The sequence below is a fragment of the Microtus pennsylvanicus genome, chromosome 1, assembly GCF_037038515.1.
Source record: "Microtus pennsylvanicus isolate mMicPen1 chromosome 1, mMicPen1.hap1, whole genome shotgun sequence".
Taxonomy (NCBI): Eukaryota; Metazoa; Chordata; class Mammalia; order Rodentia; family Cricetidae; genus Microtus; species Microtus pennsylvanicus.
The window spans coordinates 41,463,503-41,472,755 of NC_134579.1; positions in this window are offsets into that span (position 1 = coordinate 41,463,503).

Sequence of the window (9,253 nt, forward strand, 5' to 3'; positions counted from 1 at the left end):
TCGTTCAGATCCAGGCTGTGCCGCTCACTAACTGCCTGCGCCTTGGGAAGCACATAGGCGCTCCGTGCCCGCCTTTCCTCATCTGCAAAGTGGGCACGATAGTAATAGTGCCCATTTCGCTGGGCTGGTGGCAAGATTAAATGAATGGCTAAATGAGAGTTAGCCGAGCTCAGCACAGTGGGAGCCATATTAGGGCTCAAGCACATTCTGGCGTCAAGGGTCACTTGTTTCTAAGGAGCCCTAAGGAACACCAGCCTGTTTTCGTCTGCAGCCGTGTGGGAAGCTTTACTGCCAACTGTCGTAGACAAAGGCTGGTCACTTAGTTTCTGGAGCCCTGTCCCCTTGGCCAGACCTCGTATTGCAGAGGGACTAGAGGGAGATTCGCTCGGGCCTGACTGCTGAGTGCCTGCTGGTGGCTCAGGTACAGCCCTTTTTAACCATGTTCAGACCCTTAGGATGTGAGGTCTCAGAAAACTGACAATCCTGCTGCCCTATTGTGACAGGGTTGTCCACTTTTTAGGGATCAGCACCATTAGTTTCTGGATTATTTTGTTTTTCATAATATCTCCTTTTCCTTTGGGAAGTCTTGGGGAGACTATCTTCATGACTTTGGGAGTTGAATTAGACATTTCAAATTTGAGGTAGCAATGTACCAAGTGCTATGAATCGCATTTCTTCCAGAAATAGAGCCAAATCTTATCTTTTATTTCCCTTACGTCAATGCCAGCATCAACTTCTTTGACATTACAGGGCAAACACTTCATTTACACATTCAACACCTTAGTCTCGGAACCCTTACAATGCATTAGACATTGGTCTAGAAGCTGGAGATGCAGTTAGATCTACAGGGTCAGGGGGTCCTCAAAAGTTCTCCCCAGATTGTGCTTTACACTAGGCATTACTCATTTTACATTTAATGTTTATATTTAGTGTTTTTTGATGGGCGGGAAAGGGGAGGAATAAAACGGAAGGGGAAGAAGATGGTGACCGACCGTTGGCATCACCAAAGCCATCACCAGGCTCGCGTCTCTCAGGCCACAGGTGTCCTGCCCCCGGATCCCTTCATCTGTCCACCACAGAGCACACAGAGGGGACCAGGATGAATGGTGTGGAATGCTAACTCTTTGTTTTAAATAACTTAATTTATTTGTTGTATGTAGATAGGTGTTTTGTCTGTATGTCTGTGTGCCTCATGCATGCCTGGTGCCCTGGAAGCCAGAAGAGGGCATTAGAGGCCCTGGAGCTGGAAGTACAGACAGTTGTGACCTGCCATGGGGTTGCTGGGAAATCGAACTAGGGTCCCCTGGGAGACCAGACAGTGCTCTTGATTGCTGAGCCACCTCCCTAGAATCCTGACTCCTATCTAGAGCACCCATCAATGCCCTGGGAAGTGGAAATGTCTAGCTATATCTCCATAATCACAATTCTGAAAACGCGTGTATGACATCAAGCTTGATCCCGCATGTATTGAAGCTGACTTACTTACTTTAGGTAAGAGACTCTGTCCCTGTTCTAACTGGTTATTCTCCAGGGATTCACAGAGCTGAACACTGAGACACAGGCTCCCAAGCATGCCTTTCCGGCCTATTTGCTCTTTCAAATACAGGCAGTTCTAAGCAGGGCAAGAGCTACGAAGTTCTGTCAGAGAGGAAAGAGATGTAAGTAGTATGCCGACTGTACCGGCTTACAGAGTTCAGTGCCCCCCGCGGGTGCCCAGGAGGGCTCCCCTGGCATGGTGGAGGCCTCAGGGTTGAGAGGTGACAGGAGGGGAAAAACTCTGTTTGAAATTGCTCTGCTCAGATGTGCTCGGCGCTTGGAACACAGCTGAGAAACATGGTGAGAATGAGAGACTGGCCACGCCTCTGCTTGTTAGTCTGTGTCTTTTCCAATGGCAGCTTTGAAGAGGAGGCTGCCGTACACAGTGCTTTACCCCACTTCAGTGAGTTTTACAAGACCGCAGGGGGACTGGTTCCCGCTTGAACAAGCTGAAAATGTCTTAGAGCTGACAGAATAATGAGTATTTTTTTTCTTTGTTTAATATTTCTGATCCAGAACGAGAATGGTGGTTTCTGTCATTTCTGTCTGATAGTATCTTTTGCTTTGTTTTTAGCATTGTTATTTTGGCTTACTAGAAGGTTCAATTTCTTATATAAATAAAACAGCCAAATAAGAGCAATTATTATGAGTAAATTTCCCAAAATCATACATTGTGAATATTTGATTTTCTGGTTTCCTAGTCAACTGTAAACCGGTGTTTTTGTTTAAGTTAAATTGCATTTGTTATTTTACTAATTGTGTGTGTGTGTGTATGTGTGCAGGTTCCCAGGTGCCATTTCATGTGCGGAAGTCAGAGGACAACTGCCTCACCTGATTCTCTCCTTCCACCACGTGGGTCCTGGGGCTCAAACTCAGGTGGTCAGCCTTGGCAGCAAGTGCCTTTTCCAGTTTGCCATCTCGCTGGCCCCTAACTGGCAGTTTTAACTGAATCTTTCTCTTGCTTTTCTGCTTCTGTCTAGTTGTCCGTACATTCTTGGTTTGAAAGTGGAGTTTGACTTTCTACGTCTGGACAATAAGAGCAGGTCAGGGAGAATTTGACAGGTGGGGTGTATGTGGGGGGATGTGAGGGATAAGGGGGGGATCCCGATAAACCCAACTGGGATTCGATCTGAGGCAGGTAGGAGAGTGAACTCATAGAAGAAATGTTTCTGTTCTGGCCTTGAGACTGGCTGGTGTTCAGAGAGGGTTTTCATGCATGTATTTGCTGCGGTTGTTTTCAGTGCTGCGGTTTATTTGTTTCGTAGTATGTGCCTATGAGTCTGAGGCTCAGAGGTCACGGATGACTTGCCTAAGGTCAGCCAGCTGTTGTAGAGACGCAGCTCTGCTTCTGGATCCTGTTCATGGTTCAGAACACACCCTCCATCTTCAAACCTAGGGCCTTTAGATCAGACGCTCTTCTTACTCGTAGTCTGCCTCCAGGGTGGCACTCACCATGGTGACAGGGTGGTAGCACAGGTGGGGAGTGGAGGTTTCCACCATTTCCCACCTTCCCGGTTTGTACGTTGAAGTACCAGTCTCCAGTGATGTGGTATGAGGAGGTGGAGCTTTTGGGAGTCAAGTAGACTGTGTGGGTGGAATCCTGATGAATGCAACTATGGGTTTTATGAATCACAAAGCTCCCCATCAGCTTCTTTCTTTCAAGTGAAGCTCCACGGAGAATCTGAAGCCTGCACCAGGACGAGGGTCCTCAGCAGGGCCTGGCATGCTGGCACACCACTCTCAGATGCCCCAGCCCCCAAGGCTGTATGAAACACATTTTTGTATCTTATAGGGTGCCCAGTCTAGTAGTCTGTGGTAGCACCCCCAGCCGAATCGAGGTGTTTCTTTTCATATTCTGCGCATCAAGTCCCATGCCTCATGTCAATTCTACAGGACAGAGGTGATTAACACATTTTACAGATAAGGAAACAGAAGTTAGGTTCTATTTTTTAGACTCCAGCAAGCTCTCCATGCTCCTTAATGTCAGAGCACACACACACACACACACACACACACACACACACACTTGCCTGACAATGGGTCTAGCGCCTACCTAAGAGCAGCAGGCCAGAAGACATGCAGACAATGGCTGCCCTGGCCAGCTAGCCCCCCCAGGTGCTCTCTGTGGGGTCTCGCCTGCCCTCTCTCTTCCTGCTGCTGTGTGCTACCGCTGCTGTTTGCTAGGGAAGCAGGGCCCTACGAGGCTCTGCTGGTAGCCTCTTGTCTTGTGTTATTTTCCTTTGCTCAGGTCAGGGCATCACCTGGGCCTTCCTTTCCACTGGTTCCTTCCTCTTTGGTTTTCATTGCTTGCTGCTTACATGAGCAGCCTCTAGCCTCCCCTAGCTCTGCAACGCTCCATGGACATGGTGAGGGGGATTTTGAGAAAAAGAAAATTATGATTGTCCCATCAAAATCTCTAGATGAAGATGGGTGATGATGGCGTACATCTTTAATCACAGCACTTGGGAGGCAGAGGCAGGTGGATCTCTGCAAGTTCAAGGTCAACCTGGTAGAAGAGTGAGTTCCAGGACAGCCAGGGCTACCCTGTCTCAAAAAACCAACCAACCAATCAACCAACCAACCAACCAACCAACCAACCAACCAACCAAACCCCAAACATCTAGATGATTAAAAAGAAAAACTTCACATACTATCTTTTATATTATATGTATATAAAGTTTAATTTGTAAATTAGATACAGTAAGAGATTAACAGTTAACAGTAATAAAATGGGACAATTATAAGACAATGAACATAAAACTCCTGAAACACATGAACTATTTATTTCCAGAACTTTCCACTTACTCTTTGGGACCCTTGTTGACCATGGATAACTGAATCCGTGGCCAGAAAAACTGGTTGAACAGGGACCTCTGTGATCCAGAGAATGGCCTCTGTTCTTCTGGCTGTGTGGGAAGAGTTCATCTCCCTTACCCATGTCTCACTTCCTCCTCTCTTGAACTGGTGGCTGCTGAGTTTCTCTTCATTTTCATCTTCTAATAGTGAAAAAAGATTTACCGATCTTCAAAATTTTAACAGACTGAGGGGACCCTGGGCTTGCCCAGGTTGCCACCTGACACAACAGAAGTGTGGTGTGCCCGCACCCAAAGCAAAACTAGGCGAGAAACATTCCCAATGCCTCAAGCTCAAACTCAGTCAGGAAGAAAGATAATATGGAAGATGGGCTCAACTCTACGGGGAAATTTATTATCTTTCTCTTTTTCTAAAAAGCTCTGAAGAACAGTGTTCCTTTTTCATTTAGGATTCAGTGAAAAGATTGAACAATAAATCCTTTGGGTGTTACACACGTGGAACTTGACACCAGTGTCCCACATAAAACTCCCACAGTGTCTCCTCCAGGTTGCAATCTTGATTTGGATTTTTGTCGTCCACCCTCTGTTCTCTCTTCTTTCTTTTTCTTCTGAAAGAGAAGAGGTAAACCTTATTTTTCTTTCAAGCTTTTTGCCTTACAGGGTTTCTCAGTTTTCTACCATGAATCAGAATTTCAACAATTTTAACTCCTTTCAGCTCCTTCCTGGGATTGGCTAAGTCCCAGTTTGCCCTGATCACAGGTACCTGCTCCTGGGACTAGTGCCGAACAGGTAGGTAGGCCAGTGGCTACCACTGGAGTCTTGCGCGTCAGTCCTGCAACTGGGGGACAGCTCCCTTTTCTTCATTTACTCTTGGCTTCTGAAGAAAGTCGAAGCTCAAACAGAGGTTGAAGGAGATACTGGGGTTTGCTCGCCTCCCTTGCTGCAAGTTAGAATGTCGGCATATGAGAAGGGATAAGATGGCAGTGGAAACATCGGGTCCACAACAACGCTACTGCTCTGCCACCACAATCAAGACCGCCCTGGCGGCAGAATTTGAGTTAGAATTTAAGGAAGTCTCTACTCTCTGCATAGGAGAAACCTCAGGGGGAAGTAGCTTTGAAGGACTAGGCCTGATGGACAGACAGATGGGGCGACCGGCCATGACTGAGATGGCTGAGCTCTTCTTTACCTTCCCAACAGGAGACAAAGACTGGCAGCTTAAAACAAAGGCCTGTAAGAGTTTTGCTTCTACTTGCCTGTTGACCTGTCTGCTCTGCTAGTTCAAGGTTAGATCAGGACTTGTTTACCCCCAAATTGTGGGTGTGTCATCTCTGTCTTTGTTCAAACTGACCAGTCCTAACTTGAGGGCCATTAAAGTCTTCCAGTAGAACCTGACCTGTGGCTTCCTGAGTCCCCCTTTCTGCCCTTTAGATGGTCTTTTTTTTTTCTGTGTTTAGCATGTGTTTATTGTGTGCTTAGTTTCCTCACCCCAATAAATGCCCCCTTATTTTAGCCATCTGATTCCATCTGCTGTGTCCAGGATTTTTCCCGCTGTCATCTGGTGGTCCTCCAGTTTTTTCCTTCCCTTTAACTGGTGGAGAAAATGAACCTGATCAAGACCCCAGGTGGTGATAACCTTTTTTCTTCATCTGTTGTTTTATATTTTGTCTTTTGCTAAAGATATAATGAGCTGCTTTCTGTGAGGCTCACATAGACTATGGAATGCTAAGGGCATTTGCATCAGCCACCTCCACCAGAGCCCAGGGAAGTGCCCAGGGCAGGGAAAAGAGATGGGCAGACTTCTTGGGAAGACTTGAGAGCTCAGGATGAGCATTTCTTATCTCTCTATCTACCTATCATCTGTCTGCCTATTATCTATCTATCTATCTATCTATCTATCTATCTATCTATCTATCTATCGTCTATCGATCTTGTCAGGCTTTAAAGTTGCAATCCCCCTGCCTCAGCCCCCAGAGCAGCTGGAATTACAGGTCTGTGCTACTGTGTTCATTTGGGATAATTTCTAACATATTGATGCCTTTTAAAATATTAGGGTATCTTAAATTCCCTATCTTTAAACAACTTGGGATTCCAGACATATGTATTACCTGTGACTGACTTACGACTTCCTGGGTCCCACAAATCATCACTACATAGCTATGGATAAGTCTGTCCTTCAGTGTGAGAAGCATGGCCATAATATTTTAGTAGGTATAAATAGGTATAAACAGAACGAATCTGCTACTTTATTTTTTTATTTTTTTTAAATATTTATTTATTTATTTATTTACTTATTATGTATACAATACTCTGTTGGCGTGTATGCTTGAAGGCCAGAAGTGGGCACCAGACATCATTACAGATGGTTGTGAGCCACCATGTAGTTGCTGGGAATTGAACTCAGGACCTCTGGAAGAGCAGGCAACGCTCTTAACCGCTGAGCCATCTCTCCAGCCCCGAATCTGCTACTTTAAATAAGGAAGATAAAATCCTTAAAGACAACCATACCACAAAGTCAGGACAAAACAGAAAATCTCAAATAAGCATTCAAATAAATCAAGGTTTGGGGGGCAAATAATTTTCTCTCTCATTGAAATAGTATTAAGGAAAAACATTGATGAGTCTATCAGTGTAGACCCGTTAGTGCTTATAAATGCCGGCTTTGGCTATCTGTTAGCCCTGTTAGGATTATATGTGATGGTCCCCGATGGCATGTGTCTTTCCAGCTGCTGGTGCTGTCCTAGCCATTATGAAGCCTCTGTGATATGGGACCTATGTGGCAAAACTAAATTGCTAGAAGTGGGCCTTCTGGTTCCCAGCTCTGTGTTCTGCTTCTTGTTCTAGGCCTAATGGGAGGCTCTTACCTTGTGTTCTCACCCCCTTGCCCTCCCTATTGTGGTGACCTGAAATCCTTCTGGAAGTACTAGCCAGTGTGTTGTCTTTCCCATCATAAGTGCCTCTGTGAGCGCTCTCCAGAGTGATGATAACCAAAGTAGCTGATGCTTCGCTATATGCATCTTGTTGTAAAAGGTTGTCCTTTTTCACTTCCATATTTCAGGTATGTTCTAGTGGATTCCACACTTTCCTGCACATGGGGGCAGTTAAAAAATAAATCAAACATCCAGGGTGGACCTGTTATCAATTGAAATCTCTGGGGCAGGGAGCATAGCAGCCTCTGCATTGTTTTGTAAAAGCGCCGGAGGTGATTCCAATGTGCACTCAAGTTTGAGAAACAGTGCTATAAGCCAGTGGTTTTTAAACTTGAGCTGTGAGTCGGAATCGCTGGGAGAGCTTGTAAAAATACAGAGCCAGGGTTCCACGGCCTTGAGTCCCTGAGTTAAGTGGCTTCAGGACCATGTATTTCTGACATGGTCCCAGTTGATACCAGTGGTCTGGCTGGGGAGTACATCGTGAGGTCGATCTATTGCTCTAGAGGTTCAGGTTTGCTGATACTACCAAAATGGACCAGATGGGAAGGAAAGATTCAGTCACTAATGATACGCTTGCATCAGGTTAGAAAATTCAGGTGATATCCCAGGGCTTGAACAAACACCTACAAGCACATTCTTTGGTTATTGTTGTTAATTACTTCATAATGACTGAAAGTACATTTTATGTCAGGTAGATGTAGCCCAGGTCTTGAATGCTCAGCCCATTCCCTACGGGTTGAAGAGGTGTTGTAAATGCATAGGAAGGAACCTCAGCTTGGTCCATTGCTTGTTACTTAACACAGGTGCTGGCTGCTGTCTGTCACTTCTCCAGTGCTCAGATTAGTGCCGGTGAGGAAGTTGCCAGGCTGTGGCGAGTGTCTGCTCATTAGGAAGACCACAGCTCTGGCATTATTGAGTTTCTAACAGTTCCCAGCTCGGGCCATTTCTTGTTTTGGCTTAGTGCAGTTATTTTTTCTTTTCTATTATAAATATTATCTGCCCCGCTCTCTTAGCTCTCCTAGGCCCATTTAAGTGTCATTAGGTTTCCCATTAGCAGCTACTGTTGATGGTTTCCTGCCGAGGCCTCAGCGTGAGTCTCCTTGCTCTGAATTTGATCTGGGGGAGAAGAAGAGAAAAGGAAGAAGTATGGACTCTACTAATGTCTGCCTCTCAGCTCGGAAACAGAAACATTCATCTGAAACCCAAGGCATCCTTCGCCAGCCGAGCAGGCAGCAGGTGAAACCATTTGTGCGTCTATTCCCACAGCCCCCAAACATCAACTCCCATTCAATTTCTTTGCTGCTTTTTGCATTTTTAAAATAAAAAAAAACAAACAAAACATCCAGCTGTTCAAGTCATTTTGCGTGTCCCCTGCCTTCTGCTAGTTGCTAGTTGCTGGCATTTGATGGCTTTTCCTCATCTTTCTGCCTAGATCGCCTATTAGTTAAGTGGCCTCAGGTGTCTAGTGTGAGATGTCCCAAAGGCAAGGTTAAATGAGTCCTAGAAACAAGAACACCTTTCTTTTCTTCAACCTTGTCCCCCTTTTAAAGAAAATGGCCACCCTTTGTACTAAACCTTTACCATGTGTTGTTTATTAAACACTATACTTAACAACACATATAATCTTCAAAATGTAAGGAAACAGGAAATCTAAACACAGTTAGAGCTCTTGCTAACCGACTTCTTATACTGACTAATGCTTGTCTATTAGAAAAAGCTGTGTTTTTGAGAGCCCTGGCTCGGTCAGCTTGAAGGTTCAGGTTCAGATTCCCAGCATCCGTGGAAAAAGCTGTGCACCACAGTGCACACTTGTATCCCAGTGTTGGGGAGGTGGAGGCAGGAGGATTGCTGCATCTCTCTGACCAGCCAGCCTAGCCAAATCGATGAGGATGAGCTCCAGTATGCATATGCACACACATGCATTTGATTAAGGGATGCTATCACTTAGAATTTGTGGCAGTAGAAGTAGAAATG